The following is an 18,568-nucleotide window of genomic DNA, read 5'->3' as shown; positions in this document are numbered from 1 at the left end:
TTTGGGAAAGGAAGAGTTAGTCCAGCTCTTACTGTTCTCTTCCTTTGGTTTCTAACAGGTGACCAGTCCCCTGGAGCTCTTGTTGACAGAGAGATGACATGCCCCCCAAAGCCCATTTCCTCCCTGATGAGTTTGAGATGGGCTCTGTCTCCTGCCTCTTAGCTTAGCCTTAACGAAAATGTAGAGCAGCCCACACCTTCCCTTCACTGGATGTTTCATATCCTGCAGAGCAGTAGGGAAGACAGGTCTTCTATATCTGAAGAGGGTCAAGGACAGGTACATTTTTCAGACGATAACAGTGAAGAAGAAACAGTGGCTTCATCATGATTTATAAGTCAGTGACCGGAGGACCCCACAGGTGGGTGAATCCTGGAGAGAAGTGTTTGGGGGTTACTGCTGCAGTGAATTCTGTGCTGGTGGGGGAGGGGCTAGGAACAGCACAGATGCTACTTAAGAATCTGTCATGTGGGTCATCTTAATGTGTTGGGGAAGCATACTTTAGACTTTACACTGACGTTTCCTTACTGGAAAGACAGCTGGGGGTATTTCTTCAGATTGCTGATTGATGACATTTTGTTGCAGAGCAAAAGCATCACTTGGCTGTCAGTGGTAGCAATGTTGACCAGGCAGCCACCTACCTCCCAGGGTAAAATAAAGCCAAGAGTAAGGAAAAGATGCCTTAGAGGGAGTGGGAAGGTAAGAAAAACTGAAGAGGGGAAGGAATGACCTTGCTGGTGGAACAAAGGTTTATGCCTCATCATCCATATTGTCACCCTGTACTGTTCCCCCTGCCCCTTCCTCAATCTGATCCAGGCACCACTTCCTTGAAGCTTATCAGAGCACTGCACAGCACACTGATGCCTTATTCTGAAAAGGCATGGGGCTGCTCTTTGAGCACTAAAACAATATCTGCAGGGAGGTCATCAGGCATGACATCTCCTTCCTGGGGAAGGTGATCTTGGTGCCTTTCTTCCATCCATGCTTGATGGAAATACACAAGATCTTGCCCTTACTGTGTAAAGTTCACGTTCAGGATGGAGGTGCCTCCTTTGATATTCATGGCCTTGGTGGAGCCATGGTTGGTCTCCCCAAGAACACCTGCAGCTCATGAACCAGAGGCGAGTGCCAGACTATGCACCAGGTTACAGATGTTTGGGGGACTCACCATGGACTGCACACATACCCACCCTTACCATAGGGCCTGGAGGGAAGGCAACTCCACTTGTATAGACTGGGACTCAAACATGGGGTGAGTGCCCTAGAGGGCACTTGAGGTAGTTCTTGCAGAAAGACTTGTGAATGCTAGGTCTTAAAAGAAAAAACAAAACAAAACCGATGTCCACCACAGCCCTCGCTCACTCCACACTTGTATTTTCTTGTCCAGAGTTATGCCATTGACCCTCCAATGTCTGAAGCTTAGGGTCAAAAAATAATGCAGATTCTGTGGAGGCCCTAGGAGGGACAAAAGGTGGGACAGGGCCCAGGGCAGAGAACCGAAGAGGTGAGGAGGCCGTGGAGGGCTCGAACATCCATGTGGATGGACCAGCCAATAGCCCGACCCCTCAGATCCTACATCATCTCATCTTAGGGTCCTTTACTTCCATTCCAGGACAGTTACTGCCACACTCCAGGGCTTATCACCAGGAACACTTCTGACATCTGGATTAACACAGTTTGACATTCCACCCTTTGGCCTCATCCCTGATCCTTCTGGTGTACAGGCCCCTTAGTAATTTTTAACTCTAGGCCATTCATCTTCCCACTTACCCTTCATCTATCCACCTAGCTCCTGTCTTCATTTCCTCCCTCTCCAAGGTAAATTTGATGGTCTGTCAGGTAACCAACATTTAAAAAGGTCCATTAAAAATGGGCCCCAACTAATCCCCTTTAATCCTTCCTGTCTGGCAAAATCTCATCTCTCTGCCTTTTCCAGAAACGCCTTCCTATGAGTAACTGATCGCTATTGGATTAAATCCCACAATGGAATCTACTGGTGCCACGATAAATTCAGCCCCAGCACTAGCTGGAAAACCTTGGCTCATTCCACAAATAATGACCCCATGCTTACCAACACGTGAGGAAAACAAATGGGGCTTAGGTCACTGTTTCCTTAGTCCATTCTCTCTGCTGCCTCTCTACTTTATTTCAAATCTCCTTCACTTTCCTCAAACTTAGGCCGTCTCCACTTGCTCAGTAGATGTACTGGACCACCATTCACAGAGGAGCTAGAAGCCGTGAGATAGGAACTTTCCGTCAAAACACCTTCACAAAAACCCTTTCCCATTCCTCCTTTCCTTCTTTCCTGGTATATGAAAAGAGGTTTCCTTCCTAACCTCAATGGAATTACACTTCCTGAAATGTCCTTATTGCGAGAGCTAAACCCTCGTCTTGACAGACTGAGCCCCCTTGCCAGGGATCCTCTCGTCCCCTCCATCTCCTTATGAGGCACCCAACTTTCACTGTTTTAAGCTTTCCATTACAGAAATGTTTAAACGTGCATGAGAGCAGTGTATCTTCCCATGTACCCCTCACCCCGCTCTCAGAGTTGTCATCTGGCACGTATGATACGGCCCATCTCCTACACTATGGTTAAAGGGCAAAAGCCCATCAGAACATCCTGCCATCCGTCTCTCAGACGTATGCTTTGTGCCTGTGTCACAGTTCTCAAAATTTTTTGACAGTTACTCCTGTGGGGCACACTGACCCACAACAGATGGACACAGCCTGGGTGGGGACCAAAAGCACTGAGCTTTAGAGGCTTTGGCCATCAGTTCTGCTCAGCCCTGCAGTCAAGCCTGAGGAGTCACCCAAGTGAACTCCTCCCTCAACCCCTCATAGAAAGGAATCTTCCTGAGCAAATGCAGTGCACAGTGTTGCAGTCCCTTAATAACACAGTGACTACAGCATGCAGAGAGTACAGAAGGAGAAAGCTGTACATGTGATAAGGACTTGACATCACTATGTGTTTTCAAATATTCAGAATAAAATTTTTCCTGTCATATATTTACAATGAGCTATTGTGTTTTGAGTTAAACATAGCAGCTCAAACACTTAACTCCTCTCCTTCCCAAAACACTGTTAAAAAGATTAGATGGAAAGATGCTCAACATTAATAGTCATCAGGGAAATGCAAATCAAAACCACTATGAGATAGCACTTCACAAACAGGATGGCTAGGATAAAAAAGTCAGATAATAATGAGTGTTGGTGAGAATGTGGAGAAATGGGAACCCTCATACACTGCTGGTGGGAATGAAAAATGGTGCAGGTGTTTTGGAAAACAATCTGACGGTTCCTCAGAAGTTAAACACACAGTTACCATATGACCTAGCAATTTCACTTCTAGGTACATACTCAAGAGAAATGAAAACGTGGGCACACAAAAACTTGTACACAAATGTTCACAGTACTATTCATAACAGTCAAATAATGGAAACAACCTAAACGTCCATCAACCGATGACTGGGTAAATAAAATGTGGTATATCCAGACAACGTAGTAGTTTTTGGCAATAAAAGTACTGATACATGTTACAACATGGATGAACCATGCGAAGAGGCCAGTCGCAGCCACATACTATTCCATTCGTATGAAATGTCCAGAATATGGAAATCTAGAGAGATGGAAAGTAGATTAGTGGTTGCTTAGGGCTGGGGGGATGAGGGGAGGGAGAGATGGCGGCTAAAGGTCACAAGGTTTGTTTTTGAAGCCATGAAAATGTTTTCAAACTGACTGTAGTGATGGTTACACATGTCTGTGAATATACTAAAAACCATGGAATTATACACTTTAAACAGGTGAATTGTAAGGCATGTGAACTATATTTCAATAAAGCTGTTAAAACAAGGCAAGGACACAAAAAGAATAAGCACTTGAGGATGACAAGGAGAGGACAGGACAAAAGATGTCAACACATTTTTGGAAGGTGGAAATCCAGTGGGGGTGTGGTAACTAGCAGACTAGCGGAGCAGACGAAATGCCAGCAAACCAACTCACATCTCAAAATGCCAGAAGACCGAAGACCTGGTGACACCAAATAGGAAAGAAATTAAGGGTTCCATGCTGTACACCTTGAATTTTTTGTTCTTTTTCTGTTTTTTTGTATTGTGTATAATTTTTAAAAATCTTTTTTTTTGGGGGGGGGGGTGCTCTTTTCCAGTATTTTGTAACCCTGTTGAAATGTTAGCATGCTTGAAATAGGCAAAGAAGATCCTGGGTTTGTTGCCTGGGACAGAACCTAAGTTAACTGTTTTAAAGTCACCATTGTGCACTTCTGGGGTCTAGGTATGCTGGTGCTGGCAGCTGCTGGAATCAAAGCCACAAATCTCAAAGGTTAGGTAAAATTCAGGACAACAGTCAATGGCTCATTTTTAAAACATATTTATTTGGAAATAAACTTGTGGAAAAGTTGCATGGATGGTAAACAACCACACACCCTTTATCCAGATTTACCTGTTAATATTTGACCCATTTTCCATCTCTCTCCTCTGTCTTGGTCTGTTTCTGTCTCCTTCCCTCCCTCCCCTTCTCTCTCTATATGAACACACACACATATGAAAAACATGCATACATTCCTGAATATTTGGGAATACATTTCATGCATCATGCACTTTCTCCTTGAATATTTCATTATTTATTTCTTAAGAAAAAGATATTCTTACATACGGCAGGTTATCCCCTTCAGCAAATTTAACATTGGCATAAAACTTTTAACTAATCTCCCATTCATATTCCACTTTTGACAATTTATTGAGTAATGTCCTTTGTGGCTTTTTTTCTCTTTTTTTGAGCCTCCTTTACAGGATTCAGGCTACAATCACAAACTGCATTACTTGTCATGTGTCTTCGGTCTCCTTTAATCTGGATCAGTTTCTCAGCCTGCCTAACAACAGGGCCACTTTTGAAGACCACGCTCAATGTGCCATTCTTATAATCCCCTCTCACCTGGAAATTTTTTCGGTGGAATTAACTTGCTCAGACTTTAAAGCATGTTTTCACAATTGCAAGTCCTGGGGACCTTAGGGGAAGTTAGGACCAGATGTGCTACTAAAAAACAATGCTAGAGGGGCTGGCCCGGTGGCTTGGTGGTTAAGTTCGGTGTGTTCTGCTTCACTGGCCTGGGTTCAGTTCCTGGGTCTGGACCTACACCACTTGTTGGCCATGCTGTGGTGACGACCCACACACAAAATAGAGGAAAACTGGCTGCTAATGTTAGCTCAGGGTAAATCTTCCTCAAGTAAAAAGAAGATGATTGGTCACAGATGTTACCTCAGGGAGAATCTTTCTCAGCAAAAAAAAAAAAAAAAAAAAAAAAAAGCCAGAGATGCAAAGATATGTGGAGGGATTTTACTGAACAGAGATGCCTCCTGCAGTACAGGTAGGGTATGTGAGAGTGGTGAGCTTGAAGTGTACCTTTCTTTTGGGAGGAGACGATGGTGAAGCTGTGGATGCAGGAGAAGACAAGTCAAAAAACAAGCTGTCGTTACTGGTAAACCCTCTCACATGGGATGGAAAGGACTGTCTACAGCCCAGACTGATTCTTCAGACTCAGCGAGGCAATGCAGGCAGGCAGAGGGAGGACATGACACAGGGCTTCATTTCAGCAGTTTAGCACTAAATAATGAAGCTGTAAAATTTATAACTATTAAATGACTAGCTAGCATGGGGAGATGAAATAAATACATGTACACCATCAATAAAAATGACACTATTGTTTAAAAAGGTATAGAGATACCAATGGGAATTTTGGTGAAAAGACAGAAAGTAGAAGCGAAAAAAACCATAAAATCTTTAATGGAAGAAGTAACCATAGGTGTGATTAAGACACAGGAGCCAGCCCAGTGGACTACTGGTTAAGTTCTGCGTGCTCTGCTTCGGCAGCCTGAGCTCAGTTCTTGGGCGCAGATCTACACCAGTTGTCAGTGGCCATGCTGTGGTGGTGTCCCACATACAAAACAGAAGAAAACTGGCACAGGTGTTAGCTCAGGGCGAACCTTTCTCAGCAAAAACAAACAAACAAAAACCAACAAGTATTGTTAAATATAATGACATTTATGCTCACTAGAATTTATGCTAAAGAGAAGCCCACTCCCTAAATTAAGATGAGTTTGGTCCTGTGGGTCATGGTCCAGCACAACTGCTCTGTAAAATTAAGTAAAAATTAAAAATGTTTCAGGGAAAGAGGGGATTTGGCAGAGAGAAGAGAGAGGGAGCAGCGGGGTGAGACACTGTTTGGGTGGAGGGGGCTAGATTTGAGAACCCTTAGGGGCTGAACAGCCTAAGAGGGATTTGGGGGAAAAAAGTACTACTAAAGATTTTCAAGTTGTTTGCCGTGGGTCCACGGGTGAGCCATGCCCTTGTCTCCCTCTTTGTCATGTTTTCTAATCATTGGTACAGGCTACTCTGCTCTCTCATGCTTCTTGGTGAGAGTGGATTCTTTTGAGGAGATATTGGGGGTGGGGCTGCTGCTGAGTATATTTCTGGTTCCTACAGGTAAAAACACATTAAGTATCAGGGGAAGCTGTAGGTGAGGGCAGAGTAGATCTTGGGGGTGTAAATTCCTGGGCAAAGCAGACTTTCAAAGATGATGTGGGGTCCAAAGGGAGATAATCAAGCAGTAAACGGTCTTAGGTAATAGCTGGGTAACAGGTAGAATAAATAGAAAATTTCACCAAGGTAAATATATGGTATGGTGAACGGGTGGAGTTGAAAGGTAGGTTGCAGGTATCTAAGGGGCCCTGGAGGTATGGACAGATCTGCTGGGCTGGATGGTGGGGAAAGGGTTGTGGGTTCATCTCTCTTGTGTTGTCCCCTCCCCTCCCCTCAAGAACCTTTGGTGTCTGTGCTAAAGCTCTGTGATGTGGGCCTGGAACTCTAGTCTAGAATGTGCACTCTTAATGCCCAGCTGCCTGAGGCAGCAATGCATTTCCCATGACCTGGACCACCTTCCCTGTCTGAGGAGCCTTACTGCACCATGGCTGAGCTCCAGCCCATCTTCCTAGGTATTCCCATCCTTGCCTTCATGGGTGGGATGGTGCTCATTCTTCTGTCATTGTGCTACCTAAAGAGAAATCCATGTTTCCCAATATTTTGGAAACAGAGATGTCAATCAGGAAAGTGAACCAGAGTCCCTCAGAGATATTAAATCTTTCTTTTCAAACAGGTGTGTTCAATGCTATTAATTTGCCCCTAAGTTCTGCTTCTGCTGCATCTCACAAATTTTGATGTCATATTTTAATTTTCATTTAGTTTAAAATATTTTTTTTTCTCTTGAGACTTCTTCCTTCACCTGCGTGTTATTAGTGTATTTAATCTCCAAACATTTTGGGATTTCCAGCTATCTTTCTGTAATTGATTTCTACTTTAATTCCACTATGGTCTGAAAACATACTTTGTATGATTCCTATTTCATATGTGTTGAAGTGTGTTTTGTGGCCCAGAATGTGCTCTATCTTGGTGAATGTTCCATGTGAGTTTGAGAAGAATGTGTATTCTGTTGCTGGAGGAAGTATTACACAAATGTCAATTAGATCAAGTTTATTGATGCCGCTGTTCAGGTCAACTATATCCACACTGATTTTCTGTCTGCTGAATCTGTCCATTTCTGAAAAAGAGGTGTTGAAGTCTCCAACGGTAACAGTGGAGTCACCTATTTCTCCTTGAAGTTCTACCAGTTTTTACCTCACATATTTTGAGACTCTGTTGTTAGATGTATATATGTTAAAGACTCTGTGTCTTCTTGGAGCACTGACCCTTTTGTTGTTATGTAATGCTCCTCTTTATCCCTGATAATTTTCCTTGTTCTGAAGTCTGCTTTGCTTGAAATTAACACAGTTACTCCTATTTTCTTTTGGTTAGTGTTAGCATGGTACATTTTCCTCTGTCCTTTTACTTTTAATGTATCTGTATTTGTATATGTAAAGTGGGTGTTTTGTAGACAACATATAATTGAACCTTGTTTTTTAATCCAGTCTGATAGTCTCTGTCTTTTAATTGGTGAACTTAGACCATTTACATTTAGTGACTTTTTAAAAAAATAGTTAGATTAATATCTACAATGTCTGTAACCATTTACTATTCATTTTATTCTTTTTCCTTCCCATTTTTTCTACCTTTTCTGGTTTTAAACAAGCATTTTATATGATTCCATTTTGTCTGTTCTCTTAGCATACTGATTATCCTTCTTTAAAAAAAATATTTCAGTGGTTGCCCTAGAGCTTGTAATATACATTTACAACTAATCTAAGTCCCATGAACATTGTTTTCATTCATTTCACTTATCCATACACTATAAACATGTAATACATCATCATCATCATTATTTTTATTAGGTCAATTGAGAATGAGAAAAATAAAGGTCCTATTTTACCTTCATTTATTCCCTTTTTCTCTTTCTTTCCTTTATGTAGATCCGAGTTATCATTTTCCTTCTCACTGAAGAATTGTTTTTAACATTTATTGCAGGGCAGGTCTGCTACTGACAAATTCCCTCAATTTTTGTTTGTCTAAGAAAGTTTTTATTTCTCTTTCACTTTTGAAGTATAATTTCACTAGATAAAAAATTATAGGTTGATGGGTGTTTTTTCTTTCAGCTCTACATATTTCCCTCCACTCTCTTCTTGCTTGCATGGTTTATGATGAGAAGACCACAATTCTTATCCTTGTTCTTCTAGATCTAGAGTTGTTTATTTTCCTCTGGATTCTTTCACGATTTTATCTTGTGATTTCTTACAGTTTGAATATGATATGTCTAGGTATACAGTTTTTTAGTATTTATCTTGTTTTCTTCTGAGCTTCCACAATCTATGGCTAAACTATCATTAATTTCGGAAAATCCTTGGCCACTATTACTCCAAATATTTCTTCTGCTCTGATCTTTTTTCTCCTTCTGGTATTCCAATTACATGTACGTGAAACATTCTGAAACTGTCTCACAGTTCCTGGATATTCTGGGTTTTAAAATTTTTAACAACTCTTTTCCTCTTTGCATTTCAATTTGCAAAGTTTCTGTTGATATATATTCAAACTCATGTGTTCTTTCCTTGGCTATATGTAACCTACAGATGAGTCAATCAAAGGCATTCTTCATTTCTCTTACAGTGTTTTTGGTTTTTAACATTTCCTTTTGATTCATGCTTAAGAGTTTCCCTCTCTCTGCTTACATTCCTCATCTGTTCTTGTGTGCTGTCTACTTTTCTACTAGAGCCCCTAACATATTAATCATCGTTATTTTAGATTCAACGTATGATAATTGCAAAAGCTGTGTCACATCTAAATGTAGATCTGGTGCTTGCTTTGTCTCTTCAGACCGATTTTTCTTGCATTTTACCATGCCTTGTAATATTTCGTTGAAAGCAGACATGATGTATTGGGTAATGGGAACTGAAGTAAATAGACCTTTAGTGTGAAGTTTTGTTCATCTGCCTAGGTGTTAGGGTGTGTTTAATATTTCCTGTAGCTGTACACGTCAGAGGCTTCGATTTCCTCTAGTGTCCTTGTTTCTGTCTTTCCTGGTGTCTTTAGGTTTCCCTAAATCTCATCCTTAAAGAGAGCCTATGCCTTGTAGCTCCTTCAGCCATGATCCTTTCACTTCACTGGTGTGCTGTGGATGTGGTGATAAGGTGTTGGAGGTGGGGATATGATTAAATCTCAGCCTTTTAGTAGGCCTGTGTCTCTGGGTTGTGATGTTCACAAGGGCTTCTGTTTTATTCTTCTTTCCACTCTTTATATGAGACAGCAAGGCTGGAGGGGGTTGTAGTTAGGTAATTCCTTTCTCCCATGTGGGATAAGGCTTGGTAGTTTTTGCCCTGCTAAGTAGGCTTCTGTTATGGAGAACATTCAAGGGATATTTCAACATGTTTTCGAAATGGTAACTTTCTCTCTCCCAACCCTCCCCCACCAGAAACATCAGAGTTTCTTCATGGCTCTTCACTGTGAGAACATGGTGGAGCTCCCAGTGGTAAAATCTGTGAATAAGCTGGGGGCCCCAATAAGAGAGTGACCCCAGGAGTTTCTCACTCTCATGCTAGCCCACACACATCCTTGAGGATTTGTCAAAGTGTCCCTTTAAGTGTTTCTACCACTTTATGACTCTAGCATTTCTGCTCCACATGAGCTGATCTCGACTGCAATTCACCCCGTCTGAAGATTCTGGGTAGTCGTTTGCCCTGTGACATCAATTCTCTGAAGGCTCCAAGAAAAGTAACTGATTTACAGTTTGTTCAGCTTTTTGCTTCTTCTAAAGACTGGAGAGACGACTCCAAAGCTCTTTAAAATGTCAGAGCTGGAACCGGAAGCCACCTCTCAAAAAATGATTATTTACTTTCCCATTCCTCTTCCCACATTGCTAAATGAGTTTGGTTTGGTCAGAGAGACAACTAAAGAGGGAAGTCTGAGGACAGGATAGAATGTCATTCTTTTAGGGGAAGAGACTGGGCAGAACTAGGGGTTAGGGAGGACTAAGGTTTCCAACTGAAGCTCACAGACCATCTGGGTGTGGTGGAGGATTCCAGAATAAAACTCCATACAGTGATTTCATGGCCATGGATTGGGTTATTTAGAGAGTTTGGGATCTATGCAGGAGGACAGAGTTCCCAGCACTTGATCAGGAGTCACATTCCCATGTCAGGCATCACTCAACCAAGCCTCCCTTCATGTTGAGCAGGTCAGGAGAGCAGGGCTGAGCCTCTGAGTAGAGGCTGGAGTCTGAGCTCTGTCCAGGACACAGGGTCTATCTGAGGGAGCACAGTCGTGACTGTTGGCCTCAGAGTCTATGCCTTCCTTGAGCAGAGGACTTCTGACTCAGAATATCAAGTGTCAACCTCATAGACAAAAATCCTTCTTTGAGTTTTTCAAATAAAGAAAAATTGAAAATATTTTAACACCTTTAAAAATTACTTGAAGGAAGGAACACAAAGTTCTATTAATTAAGGTAGAGAGTCATGTTTTTCTTGGATAATGGATATCTGAGTTTCCTAGAGAGAGAAGGGAAAGAAATGAGCCCTAGCCCCCAATGCTTTTCTTTTTGTTCTCAGCGTAAGGGCAGAGCCAAGAGAAGGAAAGGTGGAACATCGAGAGGTAAGGTTCTGCTTATTCCACCGGAGCTCTCCAAGGGTGACCCTTCCCATCCTTTCCATGAGGTCTCAGGTCCATGATCTCTGAGGATGTCAGTTGCTAGATACAGTCCCTCTCAGGAAACACAGCCCTCAGAGGAGAGGCTCATAGGAAAGCAGTAAGAACCAGAAACACTTCTCAGATTCCTGCTCAGCCCATCCCCGGGCATGAAGCAGTGATGGACCTGGGCAATGGGTGTTGACCAACAGGTGGCCTTGTGAGATGTCGAGAGTCAGAACTTCTGTCTCCTGACCTTGTGAAAGTACTTTGACTTCTTGGATGACCAGATTCCTCTGTGAGGTAACCACTGACCTATGTTCCTCACAGGGTGGTTTTGAGCACCTCTTGGCATTATATATACACACACACATATATACACATACATGAAAACCCTTTGTGAATGATAAAGCAACATACATATGTGAGCCTTGTTATTAACATTAACCATGTGATCTTGAATCCTAATTCTTGTGGATCTCCAAGTCCAATCTACCAAGGGTACCATAAAGGACATTCTACTCTGCCTCCTGAAAGAGCCCTTTTCTTCTATCTTCATCCTTCTCCTGGTTTCCCAGGTTGGAGAGACTGCCAGAGCAAAGTAGAGGAGGCAAGTAAGGTGCTTTCTCTTCTGCAAAGGTGACTAAACATAACCCTTCTTTCCTGCATCCCTCTTTTTAGCAGAGTCTGTGAATTTCTAGGACCTCAGTGAAGCCTGGGATTGTCACGGGAGGGAAAATCCTGAGTCAGAATGTGAAAGCCTTTGGGAGAAGGAAGCAAGTTACATTGTGAGATCAAGCAAGTGAGGAAATGTGAAAGGACAGTATACACTGGGCGCCCTGACGTCTGCCAGACCTGCCAGGTCCCATACATTTGTTCTGGTTCTGGCTGCAGCTTTGTACCTCCTGTCTCCTGCAGTCCCCTGGGCCAGCATCATGATATCTTCTGCCTTCATCAACTGTTATGTCTAGACTCATTCCGTGAGTTGTGTAATACTGCAACTGCTGAGTCAATTGGCTGAAGTGCCTGGAGGCCCTGGAAGATACTCCTCCCTCTATGTCCCCTTTGGCTTCCACAGCTTCTGTGACTGAGTCATTTTCACTCCGTCCTCTGCCTTCTCAGCAGTCCCTCTAGGAGACCTAACACTAGCCCCTCTACCTGAGCCTTCCTCACCCACCCGCATTCTCTAACCTAACCTAATGACACCCTTAGCTGACTTTCTTTCACCCTCACCATCAGGTCTCTCTATGCCACCAGAGCCTTTTCCTCCCTTGGATTCCAAATTCCCAGACTATTCCCCACCCCAGCCCCTGCCTTTCCTCCTCTCCTACCACATGACACTCAGACAGTGGATCCTGTTCTCCAATTAAAGCCACTTTATCTCTGCATACCATCTTCTCTCTTGATCACACCCTTTCCCGAGATATCAACCCTTTACCAGATTTGTCCCAGACAAGGAATCCCACTGACTGATTGGCCTGTCATCACACACCACCAATCCTGTTTCACGACCACCACACTGCCCATTAACTGTAACTCAATCTAAATTGATTTCCATCCTATTGAGGCCTGTTCCAGAGAAGTCATCTCCAGATAGCCCTGGTAGGTTGTCCACTTGTCCCAACTATCAGAGGTCCTGACCACTCAAGCCTGTCAATTTCAGAATCCAGTTGCTGGCAGGCTCACGTTAAGAATATGTTGTTTCCCACATTATCACACTGAATGTCCCTCACCGAAAATATCAGTTCCCCAAGATTCTAAACCATCATACCTTAAAAAACAGCTCCTAAGTGAGATAAAGTTTCAACTGGAGAGTGAGGAGCATAGCCAGGCTCAAGACATGTCCTTTATTTCAGATAGCTTGCCTTCTCAGTCCTCCCTGACTCAGTCCCAGAGCATTTCCAGTGGGGACACGGGAGTTTCCCAGGTGCTGCACGTCCACCTGGAGAACACCGGGATCAGCATGGAGCAGCAGCAGGAGCCCTGGGTTTCTAAGTGTGTGTCACGGAAGTTCCCGAATAAGAACTTCTCATCAGCTGCAAAGAGAGTGAGGCCTCTGAAAGCTCCAAAGCAGGAGAATGTGGAAGTGAGGACTCAGGAGTAGGGACATCTAAAGCCAGAAAGAAGAGCCACTCTATCGAGGACAGAGAATTAGAGGGCACTTCCCCATCTCTGTCACAGAATGAACAGTTTCCTCCTGAAGGTTACCTCAGAAAAAAGAGGAGGCAATTTCTTTTCAATGGATCAATTCCAAGAGAAAAATCATAGGGCAGCAAAGTCCCCAGCAAAAACCCAAGTTCATGTCAACCTTTGTGCAACATGAACACCCAGCTGAAAGCACAGCTCTCTCTGTGAGCTGTGGGCCTCCTGAAGCTCATGAACTCATGGCAACCAAGGGGAAGATCCTAGAAGAGAAACTGGCATGTGGGTACAAACCTGAGGCCATGGAGTTAAGTCAGCAGAAGGAGGAACTGCAGACCCAGTAGAGCCTGACAAGGGACATCCCGCCAACTACGGGGCTCTCTCTGACTCCCAGCCAGGGGAATGGGCAAGGACCACATCCTACAGCCAAGACCCCGCCTCTGCTGACCAGAGTAGTTTATAAGTGTTAGCCAGAACAGAGACAGGATCGGACATCCCTGGAAAGTTGGAGCCTTCAAGGATCAGTATTTATGCCAGAGTCAACCTCCTTCCCCGCCTTCCAGGGAGTCTATGCCCCATCCAAGCCCCAGCTGCATGCATCAGGTATGCCAGGTCCCTCCGGTCACCGCCACCCCTGAGGAAGGCACTGGGTTCAGGGATTTGACTCTTCTATTCAAACAGAAAACGCTTCTCCAACACTTTCAGGGAGGAAAAATGTCCCCAAAGAAATCATTCAGTCCTTGTTGAGAAAGCCTCACAGTTTTCATGAGAACACATCCTCTGATGAGAACAATGGTTAGCCACAATCAAGAAAACTGATCCTCAATTTTTTCTGCTAACAGAGAGTGGTGTTCTCTGCATCATGCACTGGGCATGTAGGTTTGGGGTACTCTGGGGCTTGTGCTCAGGGAAAGGAACGAGGAGGTCAGCTCTAACTGATTGCCTCTTTTGGTTTCTAAAAGATGACCAGTCCCTTGTAGGGGACCTGACAGTGGCCGTCTCACTTTTATCCTGGGTCCTTTATTTGACCCAGCTCAGATGTCCTCTATTTAAAACACTTTATTCTTTCATAAAAAGTACAAAAAGTTTACTCTAAAAACTTTAGTCCTTTTCAAAGTGGGCAAAACCCTTCAAGTCCAGAACTTGGCACTTGGCTCAACCTGTCTTTCCATCTGCTCCCTCACTATCCTGAACTATACACAGCGGCAGGGTGGGATGCTTTCCTCTGGAATAATACAGCCAGAATTCCCCCTTGTGGCTTCAGAAAGTTTTGGAATTGGAAGTGTGGAGGTGGTTGGGCCCTGGGGTGAGTGGTAGGGGGAAATGTTGCTCTTGGATCTCTTGGTAAGGAATAAATGTCACCTGTTCCTAAGAGTCCTTCTCTCCCTCAGGAAATCTGGGGTGTGGGCCATGTCTCTACTCCTCACCTGACCCTGATGAAAATGCGGAGCAGTTCACCTTTCCCCTTCCTCTACCTTCCCAGAACAGTAGGGAGAATGGAACTTGTAGCTCTGAAAAGGATCAGAGATACGAATATTTTCCTGAAAACAGCGGCTTATTTTCATTTAGAAAAAGTTGCTGACTCCAGAGACTCTCACAGGTGGGCAGTCAATGGGGGGCTGTGTATGGATGGGTTTTGCGATTGTGGACACTGGAGTGGCCAGGGCAGGGTCTAGGAACTGGGTGGGTCCTGCTGAAGAGTCTGTTATACGTAGGGTGTTAATCTGTCTAGAAGGTATATTTTGAGATCTACAAAGAGGTCTCCTAGCTTGTGAGGGACGCTGAAGATCAGGAAGAGCCGCCCCTCAGGTAAATCTCTTCAGGAGGCCTAGCTTGATAGCAGTATTGCAAGACCAAGAGGGCAGCTGGCCATCTCTGAAGGAATGGTCATCGGGCAGCCACCCAGGATATGGGGGGAAAAGAAACAGAGAGTAAAGAAAATGCAACGGTGGAGTGAATGTGAAAGGAAGAAAAAAAAGGAGAAGGGGAAGAATGAGCTCATCATCATTCTTCATGACCCCATCCTGGCCATGCACTCCACCCAACACTACCTAGGCCTTGCCTCCTGGAGACTGATCTGGGCTTAGTGGAGCAGAATGCTACCACTGCAGCATAAAAGGATGGGGGATAGTCTTTGAGCATGAAGACAGTTTCTCCAGGGAGACTGTCAGAGAGGGTGTCCTCCTATTTGCTGCCCGCCTTCCCAGCCATGCTATATCTTACACCAAGGTTACAGTAACTTAGGGGTGTATCTATTTCTATGTAATGGATACCCCAAAATTTTGTGTCTTAAAAAAACACATATTTATTAACTCATAGTTTTTCTGGGTCAGGAGTCCAGGCAAGGCCTACCTGGGTTCCCTGCTCCAGGGTCTCTCACAAGGCTGCAATTAAGGTATCAGCTGGGGCTGGGGTCTCATCTGAAGGCTCAACTGGAGAAGGACATAGTTCTGAGCTCACTTATATAGCTGTTGGCAGGATGCAGCTCCTCAAGGCCTGTTGGACTGAGATCCTCAATTCCTGGTGGCTGTGGGCTGGAGTTGGCTGGAGGCAACCCTCAGTTCCTTGTCCTGTGGGCCTCTCCAACACGGAAGCTTGCTTCACCAAAGCCAGGAGAGAGTCTGACAGCAAGACAGAAGTCACAATCTTTTGTAAACTAATAATGAAAATGACATCCCATCACCTTTCCCTTATTCTATTAGTCAGAAGCAAATCACTAAGTCCAGCCTACTCTCAAGGGGAGGGGTAATTACCCAAAGGTGTGAATATCAGGAGGCGGGGATCATTGGAACATTCTTAGACGTCTTCCTAACACCAGGGTTTCTTCTCGGACACCCCACTCAGTTCACTGAAGCAAAAGTGGCCAAAGGTGCCAAGTGGATCCTTGTTCTCATCCATATCCATGTCTTCAAGGTCAAAGCTGCTTAAGAGCTGAGTGGAGTGGTGGCTGAAAAACGTCAAAGAGGTTGGAGCATCCAAAGAAGGAGAAAAAGGTGGCATGGAGGTAGAGGTGGTGTGGGGTCATCATGAATGCTAAAGTGAAAGGAGCCCTTAGAACCACCTGACTCATCACTGCCAGTATTCAGACTTAGAGCGGAGGAAAAGCTAGGTGCAATATGGCTCACCCTGGCTCCATCTCAGTCTCTCCACTCTGCTCTAGCTCCCAGACAACAAGCCTAAAGAAGCAACCTTCAGCTCCTGCAGAGACAGCCAGGCTTATAGAGGAAGCAAACCCTACAGGTTGCATTTAAACCCAACAGGTTTAATTTCTGCTCTTATTAATATATTTAATATAACATATCCATCATTTCAAATTTGATCCTCACAGTTTGAACATCAGAATGACTCACACAATCGATGGCAAAGCCAGTACTAGGGAACTCAGAACATGTCACTCCCATTCTGGGATGCTTTCCATCTACCCACGGCCCAAGGACTTCTAACCAAGGGGAGGTGGTGGCCCAAAGGGGCTGATGTACTGGCTAGGGTCACATAACAAGTCACACCTGGTGCCCAGATACTTGCTTCCATTCAGAGAAACACTGGATGAGACGAGACAGAATTTGCACACTCAGCACATCTAGGAAGTGACCTGTCCAAATGAGATGGTAGCACTGTCCATGAGTGATCCCATACTCTTGTTCTGCTTCCAGGACTGTTTTCCTTGTTCCCAGACTCCTGTTCCTGTGGAAAAGCAGGACTGTAATCAAAAGAAGGAAAGTTTATCAGCTGAACAGTAATTGGAGAGATGAGGATCAATTTCTCTAGAAAAAGGTTTCATGTGCTTGGTTCCCACATCCAGGGATCACAGCATTGTGCAATTTCAGGGGGGTCTCATTTACATATTTCGTGGTGCCTGAAGAATTATCACTGACATAGAATGCAATGGTAATAGGCTACCTGAATTTTTACAGCCTCAAGCCCACACTCCAAATCTAACGTCAGGACAAACAAAATGCATGAATTGACTGGTAACTTAACATGGGTTGGGCAGGAACCCCAGATCCCAGGTTCAGGCATTGTGAATTTCTCCTGTGCCAGGTGTTGCCTAAGGGAATCAGCTTCCTTGAGGCAGCTTTAGTGGGGATTAACACTGAGAACTGTGCCCCCATTTGCAGTCACAATGAAGGGGCCCAGACTATGAGAAGGGGCTCTTCTCTTGAGGGCTTTCTTCTAGAACTTCCATTAGCTCTGGATCAGAGCCTTAAATTAGGCTATTTTCCTGGGGTTACAAGGACATATTCAGTTTTCATTAAGGAGGCCAAGTAGCAGCTCAGAGACTTCTGGAGGCTGCCTTCTTATCTCCCATGAGAGTGAGGGTCTCTTCCTTCCTTCTAGGGGCAGCAGGGGGCAGGGAAGGAACTGACTATTATGCAAGTTTAACAATGCTTCACTGTGGGAGGGCATTGGGCTGACAATGACAAGAGGGGGCAATATTCCTCTAGTGATTCTTGCCCAGCTTGAGGCAACTTTCATTTGAAACAGGATAATTTACCAAGCTATTGATTGCTGTTTCTACTCCCTGCCAGAGTGGCTCCAGAAGGAATAAATGTTATCTTTCCCCTTTTGTCTTACAGGAAGTTCTGGGCTTCTGGTCTCAGGGGTTATTAATGGCTTTCATGTTTCCTGACCCCAAAAAGAAGTTGTGATGCACCTGTTCTACAGTCCTGTCCAGGCCGTCATGTGGGAGGAGGAGTTAGCTGGGTGTCCCCAGGAAAGAGGAGATAGGGGTTGACACAAAGTGTTGGGTGAAAGGAGAGTAGCCTAAAGGTAACAGCGGCTCCAATGCCTTGAGAGTAAAAATGCAGAGATGAGTCCCTTAAGTGGATGGGTTCTGTGTGGAAGCCCTGTAGGAGACAGCACAGGTTTTACAGGATCAAGTGATGTTGCTGAGATGACTAATCATCAAGCGCCATCACCCTGAGAGTTGCAACAGACACTGCATCGCTCACACTTGGCACAGAGGCTGTGCAGCCAGTGACCTATTAATGGGCCAGATGGGCTTTAGACAATGAACATCCCAGGGGCAACCCAGATGGACCCAATATCACAGGCTCTTTCCTACATATTTGTTTCACAGTGAATATTAAACTAAATAGGCAAAAGGCTCCCAGTAAGGACCAATAATGGCTATCTTCTTACTCCTTAAAATGGGGCTTTGAGCCAGATTTAATTTAATTTAGATTAAGTACTGCTTGTTGCACTTCAATGTTGCGGAACAATGTTATGCTGTTTTTTGTGAGGAAGATTGCCCCTGAGCTAACATCTGTGCCAATCTTCCTCTATTTGATGTGGGATGCCACCACAGCATGGCTTG

The 18,568-nt window shown here is 44.3% G+C and overlaps 1 long non-coding RNA gene across 6 annotated transcripts in view; it reads right to left on the bottom strand.

Moving 5' to 3' along the window:
• The window catches only part of LOC103544488 (uncharacterized), a 52,359-nt gene extending 35,404 nt beyond the window's left edge, over positions 1-16,955 (bottom strand). Inside the window, exons 1-5 of one of the 6 annotated variants that reach the window (XR_011531878.1) lie at positions 16,758-16,955; positions 16,005-16,198; positions 15,604-15,872; positions 2,069-2,225; positions 498-634 (exon numbers count right to left, since the gene is read on the bottom strand). This is a non-coding gene — a long non-coding RNA (uncharacterized lncRNA). Of the gene's footprint in view, positions 1-497; positions 635-2,068; positions 2,226-3,802; positions 4,024-7,519; positions 11,698-12,942; positions 13,146-14,295; positions 15,127-15,603; positions 15,873-16,004; positions 16,199-16,757 lie in introns of those variants that run through there. The other 5 variants (XR_011531882.1, XR_011531879.1, XR_011531877.1 and 2 more) reach the window with 5 other exon arrangements.
• Positions 16,956-18,568: the final 1,613 nt, after the last annotated feature.

The sequence above is a fragment of the Equus przewalskii genome, chromosome 22, assembly GCF_037783145.1.
Source record: "Equus przewalskii isolate Varuska chromosome 22, EquPr2, whole genome shotgun sequence".
Taxonomy (NCBI): Eukaryota; Metazoa; Chordata; class Mammalia; order Perissodactyla; family Equidae; genus Equus; species Equus przewalskii.
Note: the sequence above shows the minus strand (reverse complement) of the source record. Positions and strands in the feature narration are given on the sequence as shown.